At 45.3% G+C, this 18,796-nt stretch overlaps 1 protein-coding gene across 4 annotated transcripts in view; it reads left to right on the top strand.

Moving 5' to 3' along the window:
- Window positions 1-3,672: 3,672 nt before the first annotated feature.
- Window positions 3,673-18,796, top strand: part of RIN2 (Ras and Rab interactor 2) — a 63,033-nt gene continuing 47,909 nt past the window's right edge. For 2 of the 4 annotated variants that reach the window (XM_059840637.1, XM_059840642.1), the window contains exon 1: window positions 4,808-4,932. The gene's annotated coding sequence lies outside the window, so the exon portion shown is untranslated. Of the gene's footprint in view, window positions 3,879-4,807; window positions 4,933-18,796 lie in introns of those variants that run through there. The other 2 variants (XM_059840638.1, XM_059840640.1) reach the window with 2 other exon arrangements.

The raw sequence follows: 18,796 nt of genomic DNA on the forward strand, positions 1-18,796 counted from the left end.
GTAATGATTAATGAACTTGGACTCACGGGTAGTACATTTCAGGTACCATCTCTTCTTCTTGCTTCCTGCCATTTGAATTCATAATGCTTGGCCTTTCTAGGGAATGGTAGCAATATTTAGTGGCACTTTACACAAATACTGTTTGTCTCTGCAATGGGTTTTGTTCTATATACACAAATTTGCTCCCCATTAGAGAAGAGCAAGTGCTTTAGCTTGCAAACCAGTCTCAGGACATTCTTCAAACTCCCAAGGCTGCACACCAGGTTCTAGACCAGCCAGCTTCTGCCTGTCTCTGTGAGAGTTACATTTGCAGCTGATGATCCTCAAGTTACTGGTTGGGTAACACTTTGTTATTTTTACAAGCAGCTCCAAACCGAAAGCAAAATACTTGACTCCAATTTGAAAGCATACTGGGAAATGTTAGTACTTTCACTAATAAACACAAAAGCTTTTACTATGTAGCAGCAGGAATTCTTTCCCCTCCCTTGGAATCGTGGCATTGTTGCTATCTGAGCATAGAGGAGGCCTGATTCTCCTCCAGGTTCGTCGTGATCTGGTTTGGCTGCCAAGAGGTAATAAAGCAAATGCCTGCTGCCACCTTAGAAGAACAGCATTGTCTGTGGGCACTCCAAGTCTGGGGAAAGATTAGATATTAACAGTATTAATTAAGAAACATAAAGTACATTAGTAAAACATTAAATTTTTGTAGGGTCTAGTTAAACAGTGCACTGTCAAAACATGACGCTGAAGTGACAAATAATTGGTTCATCACAGTTCTCCCTAATGATCTGTTGTCCCATAAATTGGTATGGTGTGTGTCACTCCTCACTGTAACTGGAGATCTAGAGCACAGATGACTTTATTTAGAAAACAGTTTTAAAGCCAGGCTAAAAACACTGTCTTTTTCCCTCTTCAGTGTAAAGATAAAAGGATGAATTGCAACCATTACTTTCCTGCAAGTTAAGACAGCTGTGAGAGAAATACTGGAAATATCAGCCTGGTTTTTTTGAAGGTGATGAGAGCATGCTGGTTTTTGCCAGGACTCCATCCACCACAGTGAAGGCAGATGCTGGTTTACTCAGTAGCTGGTACTTGCAAGTCCAAACTTGGATCAGCTCAAGTTGCTGTGCTTCAGTGGTGGGTCTGAGACAAAATCAGGGATGCTGAACTAGGGTGCACTGAGGAAGTCCTTACCCAAACACAGTCCTACCACTGCTTCTCTCATCCCCACACTGTACCACCCAAAAAAAGATACACATTCAGCAGTGGGATCAGAATATGGCTCAGATCATTCCCAAGTTCCTGAGAATTATTCACAGCTAGTGTCTGGCAGTCATCATCTCCCTTGACAGAGGGCTCATCACTGGTGCCATGTTACTTTGCCTCGGACTATAGAGAAAGGAATAGCTTTTGGCAGATACACAGCTGGAATGAACTTTCATTGGCAGCTGGAGGCTCATTATTGCACCTCCCTTCTTGCTCCCTGAGCTAGTGAGATTGGGGTGAAGAGATGGATCAGATGCCATGGCCCTCACATCTTCCATTCACAGTGCTCAGAGACATGTGTGGTGTTTCTGTGTTGCTCTGACTCTGCAGGGGCTTTCTGAGAAACTTGGGCTTCTGCTGCTCGCCTTCTTTGGGAACTGAGATGTCCAAGTGTTTGCACATCCTTATATAAGTATACATTTTGTTTGACTACTGTTGTCAAAAAAATCTTGAAATTAAAAGAGCGAAAGTAAAAAGTAAGTGCTTCTGAGCTGGAAATACAGTTATACAACTTTTCCATTTTCTCATTTCCTGGCTAGTCAGGAAGTTTAGCTGTGGTCAGCTCTCTCATCAGAGCCCCACCATGGAGATCTGTATTGATGTGAGGGAGTGTTGGAAAGCTGTTGGCCAGATCTACCTTCATGGGACAAGGCTGAGAGAAAGGGAAGAGGTGGAACTAGGAGAGATTCTGCCTCACTGTACATTGTGGGGCAACAGAATGGAGCACAGTACAACCCAGGATCCCAATACTAGCCTAGCTACAGAAAACTAGGCTTGCAGAAAAACTAGTTGGCTCACTTCTGTGGGGTTTTGTTCACTTGTTGGTTAGTGGGGTTTTTTGGTGGCTTATTTTCTTTGTATGTTTGTAATTATGTTCCCTTTGATATGTTCACAGTGTATGAAAAATTAATCAGGAAAGCTAAACAAAACATCTTGGTCTGTTTTTGCTCTTAAGCAGTTTTTGCTGTGTCTCCTTCATGCAGTTTGATTCCCATCTCCCTCCTCTCTTGCTATAAGGAACAGCTGAGTGCAAATCAGAACAAGAAATCCAGCTTGAAGCTGAAAGTATAATACACACAATGCTGCCAAGGGCCAGATTTGGAATGCACTGAAGTAATAGCTATCAGATGCTATAAAATGAGACACACAGCATGTTTTCAGGTGAGAAAAGGTCACTCTGAAGTCATTGGTGGACATGACCTGGTTGTGGAGGCTGGGGTGGATGCACCTCCATGTCTGGGTGATGGCACAGTTGTTCCCGTGGTGCAGCAGCAACGTGTTCAGCTCGCAGGAGAGAGATCCCAGCGACTGCTTGTCTTTTCCTGGGCTGTGGTTTCTCTTCTCACTCCTGCAGAGCTCACAGCAGTGTGACAGGCATCTAGGGCAGGAGCCAGAGCAAGAGGAAAGTGTCTGATGCAGGAGTCTTGGCTGCCATGAGAGAAGCTAGCCAAAGGAATTAACAGTTTCTGCTCCTTGTTGCAGCTGCCACCGTGTGACAATAGATAAGCAAGTCTGTGTTCTTTCCATGTGGCATCTTCTCAGGACAGTGGAGAATCCATCCTGGTAACACTTTTCCTTTGAATTTGGGACATGATTTTTATAGTTGAACTACATACTGCCCTTTCCCAGATTCCATGGGAAAGCTTCCCTCACCCCTCCATGGTTTATAACACAGCAGAGCAGCAGTTTGGGCAAGGCTGTATGCCAGTCTTGTCCAGACTAGTCAGGTGTTTGGGGCGATCCCACCTTAAATCCTTCTGCCTACAAATTGGTCTCTGACCCACACCCGTGTGATGGGAAATACAGCCCAGCTGCTCAAGGCTTGGAAAAAAACAAACCCTGCTGTTCTGCCGGCTTTCTGTATGCACAGGAAACCATGCCAAGCTCATCTCACAGCTGGATTGAAGGGAGGGGTCTCAGGGATACATAAGAAACACAAGCCATGAAACTTCACACTGTATCTCAGATTCTTCAAAGGCAGAGGCTTTTCCAGTGAATTTTCCAGGCCTTAGAGCTCAGTTCTACTCCAATTTGGTGGGGCTGGCTATGCCCTAACCTGCCTCTTGTTTACTGTCTTTTCTGCTCTCATTTCCCTCTGTGGCTGGCAGTTCACCTCAAATGTTTGGTGGGGAGAGGGGAGCAGCAGTGTCTCCCTTCTCTCTGTAAAAGGGTAGCCAAAGGCTCTGATGGCTCTAGCAAACCAGGCACTGCAAAGCTGGACTTTGTTTCAGTTATCTAGGCTCCTGAGTAAACACCAGCAGCTCCCATTGGATTGAAAAGTCAGTCACAATATAGTTTGTAATAAGTGCATTTTAATGTCATTGTTCTGTGTGGGATTCATGCAGGTGGAGCCATTGCCAGTGACCTTGTCAAAGTCACCACCGCTGCCACAGCTGTCAAGCAGGACTGCTCAGCTCATGCCAGAGTTCTCGCCTCTCTCAAAAGGCAGCTGTAAATTGCCTGGAAGCTGCAGCAACAGGAGCTGCTCAGCGGGGCCAACCAGGGCTCTTGGGCCTGAAGATAAATGGGAGCTTTCACAGAAGCCATGGATTAATATAAAAATCATCTTGGACATGAGACAGCATTCCTTTGTCCTGCTTCCTAAAAGCTAGGTAAGCATCTACCTTTCATTTTAGTGGTCTCGATTTTGGAAGTGTTTATGCCCCTTTTAAGCAGATTTTGCCACTGTGGTGTGTCTATGATTGTGTATGAACGTGTTTGTAACCAAGCTTGATGCAGCAGCTGCTCCTCACTGTGGTCACTGGCATTCTTAATGGGCACTGCTGGCAGCTGCCAGAATTGAAGGGAAATGTTGCTCTCATTGTTTTGTTATTGAGATAACTTGCACTGAAATGCAGCCTGGAACGAGCTCTGGAAAACACACAGCCTAATAACATCGAGGCTGCGAATGATCTCAACCAGTTTCTTTGGCCCAAGTCGGAGAACTGTGCCCATCGCCCGGGTCCTGCTGACTTGGAGACGTCTGTGAGGCCACCCCGCCCCACGAGCAGGTGCGCTGAGGCGCAGAGCCCGCCCGGCTCCGTGCCCGGGCTGTCCCCGGTGCCCCGAGGGGCTCTGCCCGCCCGGCTCCGTGCCCGGGCTGTCCCCGGTGCCCCGAGGGGCTCTGCCCGCCCGGCTCCGTGCCCGGGCTGTCCCCGGTGCCCCGAGGGGCTCTGCCCGCCCGGCTCCGTGCCGGGGCTGTCCCCGGTGCCCCGAGGGGCTCTGCCCGCCCGGCTCCGTGCCGGGGCTGTCCCCAATGCCCCGAGGGGCTCTGCCCGGTCCGGCTCCGTGCCCGGGCTGTCCCCGGTGCCCTGAGGGGCTCTGCCGTGCCGGGGCTGTCCCCGGTGCCCTGAGGGCCTCTGCCCGCCCGGCTCCGTGCCCGGGCTGTCCCCGGTGCCCCGAGCGGCTCTGCCCGCCCGGCTCCGTGCCCGGGCTGTCCCCGGTGCCCCGAGGGGCTCTGCCCGCCCGGCTCCGTGCTGTCCCCGGCGGGGGCGGAGCGCGTTGCGGGAGCGGCGCATGCGCAGGGGCCGGGCCCGGGGCAGCGGAGCGGCGGCCCAGAGCCGGCCCATCCCCGCGCCTCCGCCCGGCCCGGCCGGCCGGGGCGGCTCCGACTGCGCTGACCGGCGCTGCCGCCGACGCGCGGGAGACGACGTGAGGCGAAGCGAGGTGAGGGAAGGGCGCCGGCCCGTGCGGGGGTCGTGTCTGTCCGTGCTGTTCGCGGGGCCCGATCGAAACCCCCCCGCGAAAGCGCCGCGGGAGCGGGAGGGCCGGGCCCAGCCGAGCGCTGGCAGCCGCCGGTGCCGCGGGGCAGCGTTGTCCTCGCCTTGCTCTCACCAGAGTATGCCCCTTTCCCAGCCAAGGGCGGCCGGGTCGGGCCGGTCCCCGCGGGCCCTGGGGCTGGGCACTTTGCTGGTGTCCGTCCCGCCGCCTCCCCGTCCCCTCGGGTGTCCCGGGCTCGCTTGAGGGCAGCGCGGTGCGATCCCGCGGTGCGGCCCCGGCCCTGGCACTGCCGCGGCAGCGCCCGCCGTGGGCAGGAGTCGAGCCCCTGCTCCGCGAGGAGTCCTCAGTGCGGGCATCTGCTCCCTTTGCTGGCTGAAACCTGGGCTCCTGGGGCTAAAACGCGGGCATGGGGTGTATGTCTGGCTGCGTCCTCTTCTGAAGTGTTTCCTTGTAAATATTGCATCAAAAGTTTGTTTTAGATCGCGCGGGTGTGATTTGGTAGATGCAGAAAAGCAGACAGTGTGTTATCCTCTGTGAGCTCGTCTTCCCATCTTTTCAGGTTACTCTCCTCTCATTTGTTTTATTTGCTGATTTCCCAAAGTGTAACTCTTCAGCCTTGTTAAATAAGGAATGTCTTTACGTGCCTTTGGCAGCCCAGCTGAGTTGATGAGGAGCAAGCAGAGCAGAATTTCCACCAAGTATTTGTGTGACAGCAGAAGCCCTGGGGGGTGAGCAGGACAGTGCTGGCCGGAGCCCTTTATCCCTTTCTCAGAGGATAGCTTGGGGTAACAGATGAGGAACTGGTTGGGTGAGTGGAGTTATGGTACCTGAAGAGGTTTGTGTTTGCTAGGCTGGGGCTGGAAGGCTCATGGGGCAGTGCTTGGAAAGGCAAGGGCTTAACAGCCATGACTCTGCTGCTCCACATCAGCTCTGTGTTCAATTCAGCTGTGTCTGCACTGGTTCCATGAGTAATGCTGTGTTTTGTTGTGGTAAAAGTATGCCAGTATAGCCGTGCAACCAAACCCTTGACTTTCCTCAGGCCAGATCTATATTAAGGTTCATTAGCTTCAGATCTGTTTAGCTCCAAAAATACCAATTTATTCCTTGGGGCCTGACTATTTAATTAGATCAGCAAGAGGAAGTGGAATGAGGCTGTGCTGGCCAGGGATCTGTTGGCAGCCCTTGCTGCTGGCACAGCTGGATACAGTGTCTTGGGGGGCTCTTGTGAGCAAACTGTGGTGGATCACTCTGTCACTGCACCTCTAGGAAAGTAGTTCTGGTGTCTGTGTGAAGCTCTGCTCCAGTGTCCCCTTCTCCCACCCTTGCTAAGGCATTTGGTGAGTGGGCAGCTGGACAGGTGTGCTGGTGTGTGGCTGACAGGACCAGGAGGGGTGGCTCCTGTTGCTCTTGGTGTAGAAGAAGGCTAGCTCTTCTACTTAACTACTGGGGCATTTTTGAGTTGTTTTTAAAGCTAGTTCAAGCAGTGGCTACTGAGAGACTGAATGATCAGTAGGGTGACTGAATTTTTTCAGAAGGGACCTACTGCCTTGAAAAGAACAGTGCTTTTACTATAGCAGTTTAACAGCTGCTGTTATATAGGAGAACAATGGGAGGTAATTCATCTCCCATCAGCTGCAGGGGATTGATGGAGTACTGTATCAAGTAGATATGGACTCAGGTCTTTTCTTAACATCTCACTAAACCACGGCTACAGTTTATTGTTTCTGTAGGATCACTAAGAGACTTTGTATCAGGAGGAGAAAGGAGATAGACAGCAAAATCATGCTCTTACCTTGCAGACACAGTGACTTCAAACATTGGTGGAGCAGCACACAGAAAACTGGTTCTTGGTCAAATGTATTGCAGGCTCTGTGGTTGTGTAGCTCTTGCCTGTGGCTGTAATAAATATTTGGCATACCATACAGATCTCAAGAGTAAGAGGTTTAAGAGTAAGGGAGTAAGAGGCTTTACCTACCTCTAATACGCAACTGGAGATTTCTCAAGATGTGTCTCCAAAAAACTCTCTAAAATTCCTCTGTGAGGAGTTGCTGTGGAGACAATGCTAGGCAGAGTCAAGCATGCCAGTTACCTTTTTTTTTGTCTGAGTCACCACCCAGTCGGTAATGCCTATCAGGAGAGGGGTTGGAAGTGTAGCTGAATATTCAGTACCCTGTGTTACGTTGAAGCAAAACACAGATGTTTTAGTATGAATTGGATGGATATGAGGCTCTAGTTTTTTAATACTTGCTTTACTTCAGAACATTGAAACTAAATTTCTTCTGACACAGTAAATGCTACATCAGTGCACTTAATGCAATGCAGTTACCCTGTGTCTTCTCATGGAGCACATTACTGGCAGCTGCAAAGGAGGTCATGGATGCTTCTTAGCATTTATGGTGCCTGTGATCCAGAGTAGGACTACTGTGGACATTACTGCTACTGATACTCTACCACCTGCAGTTAGCCAGTGCTGAGGTGCTCTGGTTCACCTTACCATACGTATTCAGGAGTCCTGAGCATTTGCAGCTGGAGCAGGACAAGGAGGAAGAGCTGTCAGGGACGTGGAATTTTCTTTGTCTCAGCTGCTGTGAGCCATGACATGGTTTGTTTGTGGAAGAGCAGCTGCTGCTGCTGCTTTGCATTCTTGGCTGTAGAGTCTGATCCTGTTTTTGGTCTGGGCCCTGTGTGATCCTTACCTGGCAGGGAGACATGCTGTGCCATAACCCAGCCTGTGTTAATTTGGCTTCAAGGACCTTTTCGTTGGTATACTGAGGCAAACCCAGTTGTTTCTCTGCCTCCTTGCTCTAGAAGGCTGCTGCAGAAATGGAAGGTGGTGAAGGACCTGTAGGCACACCACAGCAGTCCATGGCTGCCTCCATGCTGGGCATTCTGCCCCAAAAAGCATCCCCTGTCTCAGCTGGTGATGTGACTGGTGAGACAGAAGTGGAGGTATGTGCAGTACAGAAGCACAGGTCCTTTTGTCATTTGGGTTGTTGTGCTGCTGGGAAAAGTGTGTGTAAAGTGCACTCTACTGCCCTGTGCCCAAGCAGGCAGGGCAAGAGTCTCTGCATGGAAGTGTTTGTAGCTGCCTGTTTCAGCTGCCTAAAGTTTTCAGGCAAAACAAAAAGCATAATAGTGTAGCATAGCATTCCCAGGTTGTCTCATGCTTGTGAAGTGCATTCCTTATGAGGATCCTTCTTTAGTCAAAGGAGGGTGGGCCCAGTTATCCTCTGCTGACAGTATGTTTTATCCTTTATTGACTTCAGGGGAGTTGCTTCAGAATTTTTGCTGTTGTGAATGCCCAAGAGCTTGGCTTTATCCATGTAACTTTTAGTTGCCTTATGTGGATTTTATGAGCCTGCATACATAGAACCCATTGTTTACTTTTTAAACTAAAATTGAAAATTTTGCTGGATGGCTAAAACAGTGTTTCTACGAAACTACACATAACAGAAAAGAAATTGTGGAGCTGCAGTCTTGTTCTGTCATTAGGTTCATTCTGTTTTTTTTTTTTTTACTTTAAAAAGTAAAATTTTGCTGGATGGCTAAAACCATGTTTGTACGAAACTACACATAACAGAAAAGAAATTGTGTAGCTGCAGTCATGTTCTGTCATTAGGTTAATTCTGGTTTTTTTTGGAAATTTTGATCTAAACAATTAGCTCAGTTGAAAATTGTTGTGCATTAATGTTGTACTGTTTCTTTTGGAGCTGGTAAGGATTCTGCCATCAACATAAATATGGGAGAGGAGTATGAAGATCTCACAGTGATAGAGTGAAAATAGCAAAAGGAAGTTCCTGGAGTCCTACCAGTCCTCTGGCAGGAATAACAGCATTTTGTAATATGTAATTGTCATTATACTGTTTGGAATTAGTGCACCTGTTTGTGTTGGGTGTTGTGTGAGAAAACAGGTCATGATGCTGCACAGGGGAGGATTCTGGTCTGTGAAAACTGTGTATAATGTGAGGTGGGGTGAGAAAATGACATTTTTCCTCCTGATCTTGGAACAAAGTTTTCGAGACAGTCTTGTAAATGACTGTTCTTGGAAGATGTCTTATCTGTAACTTGTTTTTGAAAAGTAAAAGCCCTGCTTTGCACATAAGCAGGTGTTGCCTTTCTGTGTCGTGCAAAGTCTGAAAGCACTGGATTGTTTTGTATGGTATTCAGAAACAAAAGGACAAATCTTTTGCTGCAAATTGCTGTTGCTCCTTTGCAACTGGCAGAGCACTGCAGATTGACTCTGGTGAGAGATGTTACCTCCCCAGTCTCATGTATACATGCTTGGATGGAGACACAACTCTTTTCTGAGGGACTTTTCTCAAAAAAACCCCAAAACTATTCTTTTTCCTCACTCCACCAGCTCCAGAATGTGAATGTCATCTGGCCAGATGCCCAGAACTAAATACAGTGCTCTAAACAAGGTCTCACAAGTGGCTTGTACAGGAAAAGAAAAAGACCATAATAGCCAGATACTTTTTTGACTTTGAAATGGTTCTTTTGCACTTTTTTTTTTTTTTGGTATCAAAAATGATGTTTTTGGCTTCTACTTTGTATTTGCTAAATAGAAATCTGTGCTTTCCAGGAATTAACTCCAGGGCTCCTCAGTGCTGACTTTGTTGAAACATACATGCTTTTAATGTGAAAATAACCCAGAACCTTACTGGTTTTGCTTTTATGTTTGATGTGTGCTGCATATGCTGACATTCCCTTCTTAACCTGACTGTGGATCTGTAGCCTTGTCTTCCTGTAAATCCTTTGTTTAGTATTTTCTCCTGATGGATGATGATTTTTGAGCACCTGCCAAGACGTGTCTTTAAATGCGTTTGGGAGGGAATGTGTGGAAAGCAAGGGCAGCATTGACTTGACTCCCTAGTTCAGGTGAGGACTTGGGGCTGTGGGGCACAGGGGCATGGAAGAAGGCAGATCTGAGTGAGTGGTCAGAGCAGCACAGGGAGCCAGTGCCTGGAGAAATGCTGTTTACAAGTACCCTTTTTTATCTTGCTGCCCTGCAGGTACTCAGTGCAAAGCCAGATGCTGTGGCACTGGGAATTTGTTTCTCCTATATGGAGCAGTGGATGGAATTCTGAGCTGTTGTGTTCCAGCCCAACCTGTGTGCCTGAGCCAGTGTAGCAAGGTGCTGCTGTGTACTCCAGCTTTGTGAGCCTTGTGATAATTTTAACTCAGTAATTAAAAAAGGCTTGGGGATGCCTGCTGCCAGTTTTGGATCTGGCTCGTGTGGGAAACTGCTCACCGTCTTTTGCAAAGAAGTTAAGTTTTTTAACTGATTTTTTTTTTTTTAATGCAGCCACAAACCAAAACCATAACCTTCAGAAAGATAAACATGCATCCTTGTGCCAGCTGGGGCCTTGGCAGGATTTATGCTGCATAACTTGCTGAGACTTGTAATTTTTTTCGAAAAGCAGTTAGATATTGGCAGCTATGAAATGTCAGCCCCCAGTAAATGTTGTAATAAGCTATTTTAGCTACAGCTGGGGATTTAAAAAAAAAATAATTTACTCACAGCATTCTTGGTAGTTAATGCAAGAATAAAAATCGGACTTTGGACACACTGAATAGCTTAGGAGAAGGAAGCGGGGTTCTTTGTGTGTTTGCTAAGGGCCACAACTGTCTGGATGCATGACTAGGAACCTTTAGGGTGTTCTAGGTTATTTAAGTTGTATATGCACCTGTGCCACAGCATATCCCTAAATTTTTACTTTGGTTTTATTAGATTTATCTAAATACAGCTGGTAAAATGATGTTTGTTTTGGGAGTTTATGAGAGTTCAGTTTTGGGAGGTGGAAGTAGAAAATATGCTGGGGGCTTGAACTTGATTGACTTAAATAGTAGGTGCAGTAAAATTCATCCTGAAGTGTTTCTCTGAATGTGTGTTAGAGCTGGGAATTGCTGGTGAAGTCTTTGTAAACTGCTTTTAAGTAGCTGGAACTTTAGGAAATGATATTTGAGGAGTTTGGTAGAAAGGCTCAGTTCTAACTTGTGGTGGTGTTCTTCATTTATGTAGTATATCCTCTGCAAACTGTAGTGCTTGGAATTTTTAGCAGAGGGAAAAATGAGTTCACCATCAAGCCAGCAGCTGGCTTTCCTTTGGATAGTTCAAAGTTTCTATTTAGTGCTACCATAAAAATTCTTGGTTCATGTTTGTTACACTGATAGATGCATAGTTCCTCCACTTTGGCAGGAAGCCCTACATGGATATTTTCAGCATCTGTTTTGCAGTATGTCTCCTTAAATGTTCACCTTTATTGTACATTTTTTGCTAGAAGATAATGATCTGCCAAGGTAAATATTTGGTTTGTTATATTTATTGTTGTTTGTTATATTTATTATTGTTATATGTTATTTTTTGATGTTTATATGGAAAATATATTTTCATCCCTTGGTATTCATGAATGCTTGGGCATATGTTAGCTATCACTTATGGTGATACAGCGTGGTAGCTATGGTGTGTTCCCATGTGGTTTACAACACCTCTGGAAGCCAGAGAAAGGTTTTAGCTGGGTCTTGTGTGATTCCATCCTTGCTGCAGTGGTGTACTCTGGACAGACACACTGGGCACCTTCCTGGGCTGCTGGTGGCCTTCTGTTTGCTGTGTCTCAGAGAACCATGGCTTTCACTACTCCACAGTGAGCCAGAGGAGGCAGCTGCTTTTTTTCTCCTTTTTAGTATGGCACCCTGAGAGCTATGTCTAAATTCAGGCTTTTAATTAAGGTTTATTCAGGGCAAGGAATGCATAATAATGTGGTAGTTCCACTGATTCTCTGTGTGTTGCTTTTCATTGTTTTATGTGTTCTAAGAACATACAGTGGGAACATACAGAGTTGGTTTTCAGTAGTTACTATCAATATTCTGATCTTAACTAAAAGAGTGTTATCTCATATAATCTCAATAATGTTCCTGGCTGCATCACAGGAGTATGGAATGTAAAACTGAGAAAGTCTTGGGCCTAGGGGTTAGCTGGGTAGTATATTTAACTGAGGAATGCTGGATTGAAACCATAACTTGGAAGCAGTGAATTGAAGAAAGTAGTCTCAATATCAAGGTTGTTTCATACCACCTTTTCCTTCACAAAGGCCTGTGTTCCTCAGTTTGGTTAAAACTCCTGCTGGGAGGCAATGCACCAGTCATGATGAGAAGACTCTTGGGGTTTTTGTTTCTGGGCCTTCCAGTTCCCACATGCAGGTGGGTGTTGTGTTCCCTGCACAGTTCTGTCCATGGGGATATTCCTTTGCTGCATGGGATCAGACTGTAATGCTGGTTACAGGCATTTGCCCTGTCTCGAGGCAGGGCCTGCCCTTGGGCCCAACAGAGTGGCAAGACAGCCTTTATTTTGCTAGTGGAAACCTTCCTTTGGAACATTTTGCTGAAATCTGATGCATTAGAAGGAAAAGAAATTTAAGAAAGGTAAATTTTTGTAGGTTCAGCTCATTTGCCAGTAAGCTTTCCATCCAGCAAAGTGTTTACATACTATAGATCTAATTTTAGCTATGAATGGTCCATCAGTTTTTCTCTATTCATGCTTTTCCTGGTTGATGCATTTTCTCAAAGTAGCACAAATTCAGGCCAACAGACCAAGTTTAACTCTGGAAATGAGCGCGAGGTCTAGACAAAGATAAAACATCAGGCCTTGTCACTCACAGCTTGGATACATGGTCTCTGACATCTTTTTACAAGGTGTGCAAACTGAACGTACAAACTCCGAAGAAGAGTAGCTTGTGTCAAGTTTTGGAAAAGTTGATTCTGTATGACTCCTGCAGGGTGACTTTTCTGGCACTTTATGGAATCCTTTCCTTCTGTTCATCCACTGTCTGGTGGCCAGCACAGACCTCAAGCTGGCCAGCTTTTAACTGAAGGCAACATGGTTGTTTCTTGGCTATTTAAACCCATTTCCAGTCTTTTCCCTGCCTTTCAAATAGTCATTCACAGCAAGGCTTAGATCTTCCTCCTACAGGTCCATTTCAGCAAAGCACCTGCCCCATTGAGTCCCTGAGCTTGTGGTGTGTAAGTGTAGGCTAACTCCAAACTGCACATAGGATGGCCATCACTTCAAGGTTAGATCTTCCAAGGCTGCCTGTAAATGTCTGGGGCAGTTGGCAAAATTATAATTTCTTTGGCAGAGTTTCTTACATTACAGCCTTAGTGGCTGTAGAATGGTAAATTGAACTTTTACTTTTCTAGGCCTGAGTTGATAGTGTAATTTGTGTGTAGGTGTGAAATGTGTTTGTGCAGGGTTTCTGTGGGGATTTACTGTGTGTTTTAGGAGATTTTGGAGAGAGATGCTTTTGTGTGGCAAGGTGCCAAGAGGCATGACAGTTGTTTGAAGGTGCTGCTGGGCTTGGAATCTATTTCTGATCAAGAGATTAACAAGTAGGAACTGCCAGAAGTTCATTGAACATGCAGGTTTCAAACAAGTAACTCCTGCTGCAGAATTCTACAGTGCTGGTAGTGTGGGGTAGCCCATGTTTGCTGTACACAGAAGCAGTGGTGGGAAGCTTAGGCTGAGGCATCATTGGCAGGATGGACAGAGCAGAGGGGGAGGCTGATGCCAGCTCCTTGCTGGGCATTGTTCATGTTCACCTTCTCCAGTAGGCAGGAACAGAACTTTGCAAGTAGGAGGAGATGCAGGACAGCAGTCCTGGCCACTTGAGGTCATGGTCTACAAACTGTGGAAGGTGTTTGTTTTCTCCTTGATTTGCCCTTTGGAGCTGTGGTTTTGGAACAAAGGCAGACTGACTGGGAACGAAAAGATTGATTTTAGGGCTGGATTGAGTTCCCCTAGCTCAATAACAGCCCGTCAAGTTACTAGAAAGATTTGTGCCTCCCCAGGGACATGGGTTCGCGTTTGTGCAGGGGATACATCATAGCTGAGGTACAGAGGACAGAAATGAACTTGTTGGGGTTTATTTTAAGAGTGGTTGATAGACCTGGAAGTTGTTGAATTTATACAAAGAAACTGCATAAAAATAACTGGCACCAGATGTAGAAGCAATAAACTAATGCTATGTTAAGTCTTGAAACTGTGCTATGTAACCTAAGAAATATTTTCACCTATTGGCAGCTTCCTCTTTATTATCTGCGAACGGGAGTGATGGAATTTACTAGCTGTTAAACAATTTAATTTTTCATTTTAAAAAGGACTTAGTAAATATGTATCTCACTATGCTTAGTCTGAGCTCCCCATACACAGTGATTGTCAATGTTTGTTGCCAGCAGTCATGGGAATCTTTTGGTACCAGTGTGTCAGCAAGAATTAAACCCTAGGAAACAGCCTGTCACCTGACTGCTGCCTTACACTTTCTGGGTTTGATTGCATTTGGTTCAGATCTGAAAGATAAAAGTGACACTGACAGATAGTCTGATCTATGTGTGTAACATAACCCCCCATACAGTAATTATGTGGAATCACCAATGTGTTTGGAATGCTCTGCTTTTGGCAGTACTTGGACCCAGTTTCACCATTTCAGCAAATGAGGTTTATTGCCTTCTAAAAAGCCTATTTCAAAACACAGTGTCCCAGGAGAGAAAAAACAAATTGTTTACACAAGCAAACTAACAGAGAAGAGCTAAACACCCACGCTTCTTTCTTCAGAAGTTCCCCTGCTAAGAGTTTCTATGAACTCATTAATCCAGTGAGTAAGGAGAAACTTTTTAGTTCTAATAAAATGGGTCTTGATTTGACTGCTGATGCTGCTGAGGAAGGAAAGTTTGGTTTTTATGATATCCACCATTCAACTGGGGGATCAAAAAGAAGTTAGAGGAGGGAGAAGTGCTCATCCCAAAACCTGGGGAGGACCTTCATTCCTCCTAGTCTGGAAGGAGACAGCCTGGGAGAGGGTTTAAGCTGTTCTCCTTGCTGTTAGAGCCAGCTGGTGCTGTGGCATCAATTCCTCCCTCTTTATCTGTGGGCTGTATGTGTCCTGGCCTTTCAAGGGATTGGAGGAAAGAAGCAGATGGGGAAATTAGTAGGGTGTGATGATCTTGGTCCACCTTTTTGAAAACAAATGTGATGGAAGAAGGGGAAGGGATGAGAAGGCTCCTCAAACCTGCATAAGTGAAGGTGTTGTGGAACGTGCGTGGTGTCCACCTTCTCGTGGAAGGTATCCCTGTCCATGGCACGGGGGGTGGAACTAGATTACCTTTAGGACCCCTTCCAACCTAGACTGTTCTATGATTCTATGAATATGAAATCCTGCCTGTCTGGGATCCTTATGCACATGGCTTGGGAAAAAGGGGTAGAAAAGGAGAGGAACTTTAGTAGGAAGAAGAAACAGTGAAAATTGAAAAGCAGGAGGATTGGATTGGTGGATGGAAACCGTACAGGTTCAGGGAAGGAAGCTGGCAAAGCCATGAGGCTGTATCCCCAGGGATTCAGCTGCAAGAGTGAAGTCAAGCTGGGTGTAGGGGCTGTGGCACGGGATCAGCAGAATAAGAGGATGCTACTAGTGAGGGGAAAAGGGAAGAGGGTTCGGAAAGCAGCAGTAACCTTTGCACTGCTGATGAATTTACAAGTCAGCTGTTGACAGAAGGTGATGGGGTTATCAGAGGGAAGAGTTGCAGGGAGAAGTCTGAGGGAACAATTGTCCTCGGAAGGAGGATCAAGAAGAGCCCCGTGAGGACAGGAAGGGTGACCTGTGTGTACGTGACTTCGAAGTTACACAGGTTGGGACCCGAGCCAGGAAGTTTGGTTGAGGCTGACATTGCCAGTCCCTTGCATGTGCATGTATAGAAAACAGGAAGAGGAGTGGAATTAACTTGAGACAGATATTTCAACAGCCGTCAGTTTTGAATTTCCTGGGTTTCATTGCTGTGTGTCATAACCTTGTTTTTACTATTTAATATTTTTTTTCCATAAAGAAGTAGGATGGAAGGAGAAACATTTAAGACTGTTTGTCAGAGTCATATGTTATGATTGACTTTTCTCTTTTGTTTGATGAACATATATTTGGAAATGAAGTTGTAGATTCTAAATATTTGAATATCTGGAACTCCCTTGTCCCTCAAAAAGAAAACATCTCCAAGGTGAATCCCTCCACCTCTCCAGTCCCACATATAGGCAGTAGTTCAGTAGTTGTATGAAAAATAAAAAGAAAACTTAGTGTTTCAAAGTATAGTTGACCAAAGTTGTGCATGGCTTTTATAGAACAGTCACTCTTTATAACCAGTCTTATAGACCTGATTGTTATGAGGAATATAGAAGTATTTGAAATGATATTGAGAATTTAAAATGACCTCCTGGTTTTTCCAGGTTGGTCAGGTAGAGGCAATACCATGCATTATGTTATCTGCAGGCTTGATTCTGAAGAACTGTTCTATTGCCCTATTCATGCCTCCCCTGTGCCTCCAACCAGATCCTCTCTAACAGGCAAGAAATAGACTGTGCAAATAGAGTTTTTCTCTCCAGGATTTGATTTGTGATTTTGTTTTGGTTTTTAACCTCCTAGTAACACAAAATAAGTGCAGGCATTTTGTCTAGGCATTCCATCTCCTCTGATGTGTATATGGCACAGCTGACAGGACAGTGAGAATGTGTGCTTTGGGTGTATCCTGCTTGCTGTGTTGGCACACTTGTGCAGCAGTGAGCTGGCACACATTCATGGCTCAGTCTGCTTTTTCCAGTCTGTTATGGGAACAAATGACACATTCTGAGCCTAGTGGTGGCTTTCCCTCTACGTAATACAGGTTAGCAGTGCTGTGCTGTGTGGTGCAGAAGGTGTCAAGTCCCTAGTGGGGCTAACCCAGTTCCCAAGCCTGTCTCCATGCAAGCTTAGCACCTTATCTGTTCATTGCCAGTGGATCTGAGCTAGGTTAGGACAGTAAAAACTCTGTTGTAGGCAGAAGTGTTGTTACATGGATCATCCTTGTGTGGAGAGCAGATGACCTTGGTTTAACTAATGCCAGATTTTCCTGGAGTCTCTTCTGTGCATAAACCAAAACAAATAGGTCAAAACATAAGCACTGTTCTTTTAAAGTTTTTCTAGTGAAAATATTTTCTTTTGTTCATTGAGAAATAAATCTTCTACTTGCTACTCAGCCTCATCTTTTGCTGTGTTTGTGCACCCTTAAGGGTGTGGAACCACACTGGAAGTGTGCTACAAAAAGTGCTTCTTAAAGCATCTACAGCATTCTTCAGAAATTAGTAGTGAGTGCTTAGAGAATAAAGAAGCAAACTGTCCATCATGTCTGATGTCCAGCTGTTTAAAATAAACAGTGCAACCACAAAAACTCACATGTGATCTTCCTCATACAGTCTGTTGGATTGAATTAACCTCTTGGTCAGAAAGCACTAGTGCAAATATAACTAATGACTTGCAAATAAAATTGTTATTGAACAGAAAGCAAACCCACGCCTGCAGCTGGAGTGCCCTCAGGTTAGTCAGCACTTGGTGCTGACCTGGTGCAATTCAGGGTGTGGGATGCTTTGCATTCTTAAACAGGCAGCTTGAAAATGGATCCTTTCAAGAATTTCACTGGCTTCACACTAGCTGACCTACAACACTTAGTGTACTTGCTTTAGTGGGTGAAAAATCAGGTTCCATCACTGCAATTTTTCCTCATTTGTTTAAACTTGGTTAAATATTTGCATATCACTTACTAGGTGGGCTGCTCAGGGCATTTTTAAACATTTTCCAGTGGTAGGTAAATAATAGTTTTCCCTGTAAAAAGCACACATCCAAATTTTTAAACCTCCTATTGATATATAGTTCCAACAGTACATTAATTTGTTTGCTCCAAGTTTAGCTGTTTTTTCACACAGTTTTTTGTATTTGGGTGTATGTCATTTGCTAATAAATACAAAGTTAAAAGTCTGATTTATTAATTATTTAAACAGATTATGCTTTATAATGATGATATTATTTGAGCTTTATATTATATTATTTAAGCTGATATTATGCTTTTTGACTTAGTGCTTCTTTTTGGGGTATGTAATTTAGCAATTCCTTTGTCATGAAATGTTTTGGAGCAGTGGAAGTCTCCCCCCCCCACCCCGTGTGAAACTGAGTAAGAGAAAAATTTATGCTTTTCCTCTGATATTTGGTGTTGCAAAAGAAGCAAAGAAAAAAAGCCAAAACCCCACCAAAAATAATACCCAACCTCCCCAACACACACTTCCCCATTCCTTTCCCTTCCCACTTTGTGACGTCTTTGCAGAAACCAGAAGTTAGAAGGGGCTTGCAGAATTCAGCTGGTCCAGCCCTCCCTGCAGCCTGATCAGGAGCTTGGGACCTTTTCCCACTTCTCTGGTAGCACTTTTGTTTCCTGTGCACGTGTGCTGTTGACACTGAGGGGTTCCTGTGAGTCACCCCCATTTCCAGTGTCTGGAATTGTCACTTCTGAGTGGTTCACTCAGTGAGAAAACCCTCTGATGTAGGGCAGTGCTGTTCTCAATTTTCATGGGGAACAAAAACTAATTACACATCAAAGTTCTCACCAAACGTGAGGCCCGTTTCTTAAATCACAAGAGTGCATTAACTCTGGTACTTCTGGACTCTGCATAGACCAGAGAGGGCACATATGCTTCCTGAAATCCCAAAACATCTTTCTGTTTTAAGGATGCCACACTGTTTAGGTTTGTCTCTTTGATGCTTATGTCCGTAGTGTTTGGTATAAAGCCTGAGTTTTTGTGCTCCCCAAAATTTACTATTTCGTGTGATATGGTGAAAGTGTGAATAAAGAAGAAAGGGTGAAATTATTCCTAACTAATGCTAAGGGCTAAACTGAGAAGTGTCCCAGGTGATTACATCTTAACAGTTTTCATTAAGGGATTCAAATATGAGCCTTTACCATGGACTCA

The sequence above is a fragment of the Haemorhous mexicanus genome, chromosome 3 (genome assembly GCF_027477595.1).
Source record: "Haemorhous mexicanus isolate bHaeMex1 chromosome 3, bHaeMex1.pri, whole genome shotgun sequence".
In the NCBI taxonomy this organism is placed as follows: domain Eukaryota; kingdom Metazoa; phylum Chordata; class Aves; order Passeriformes; family Fringillidae; genus Haemorhous; species Haemorhous mexicanus.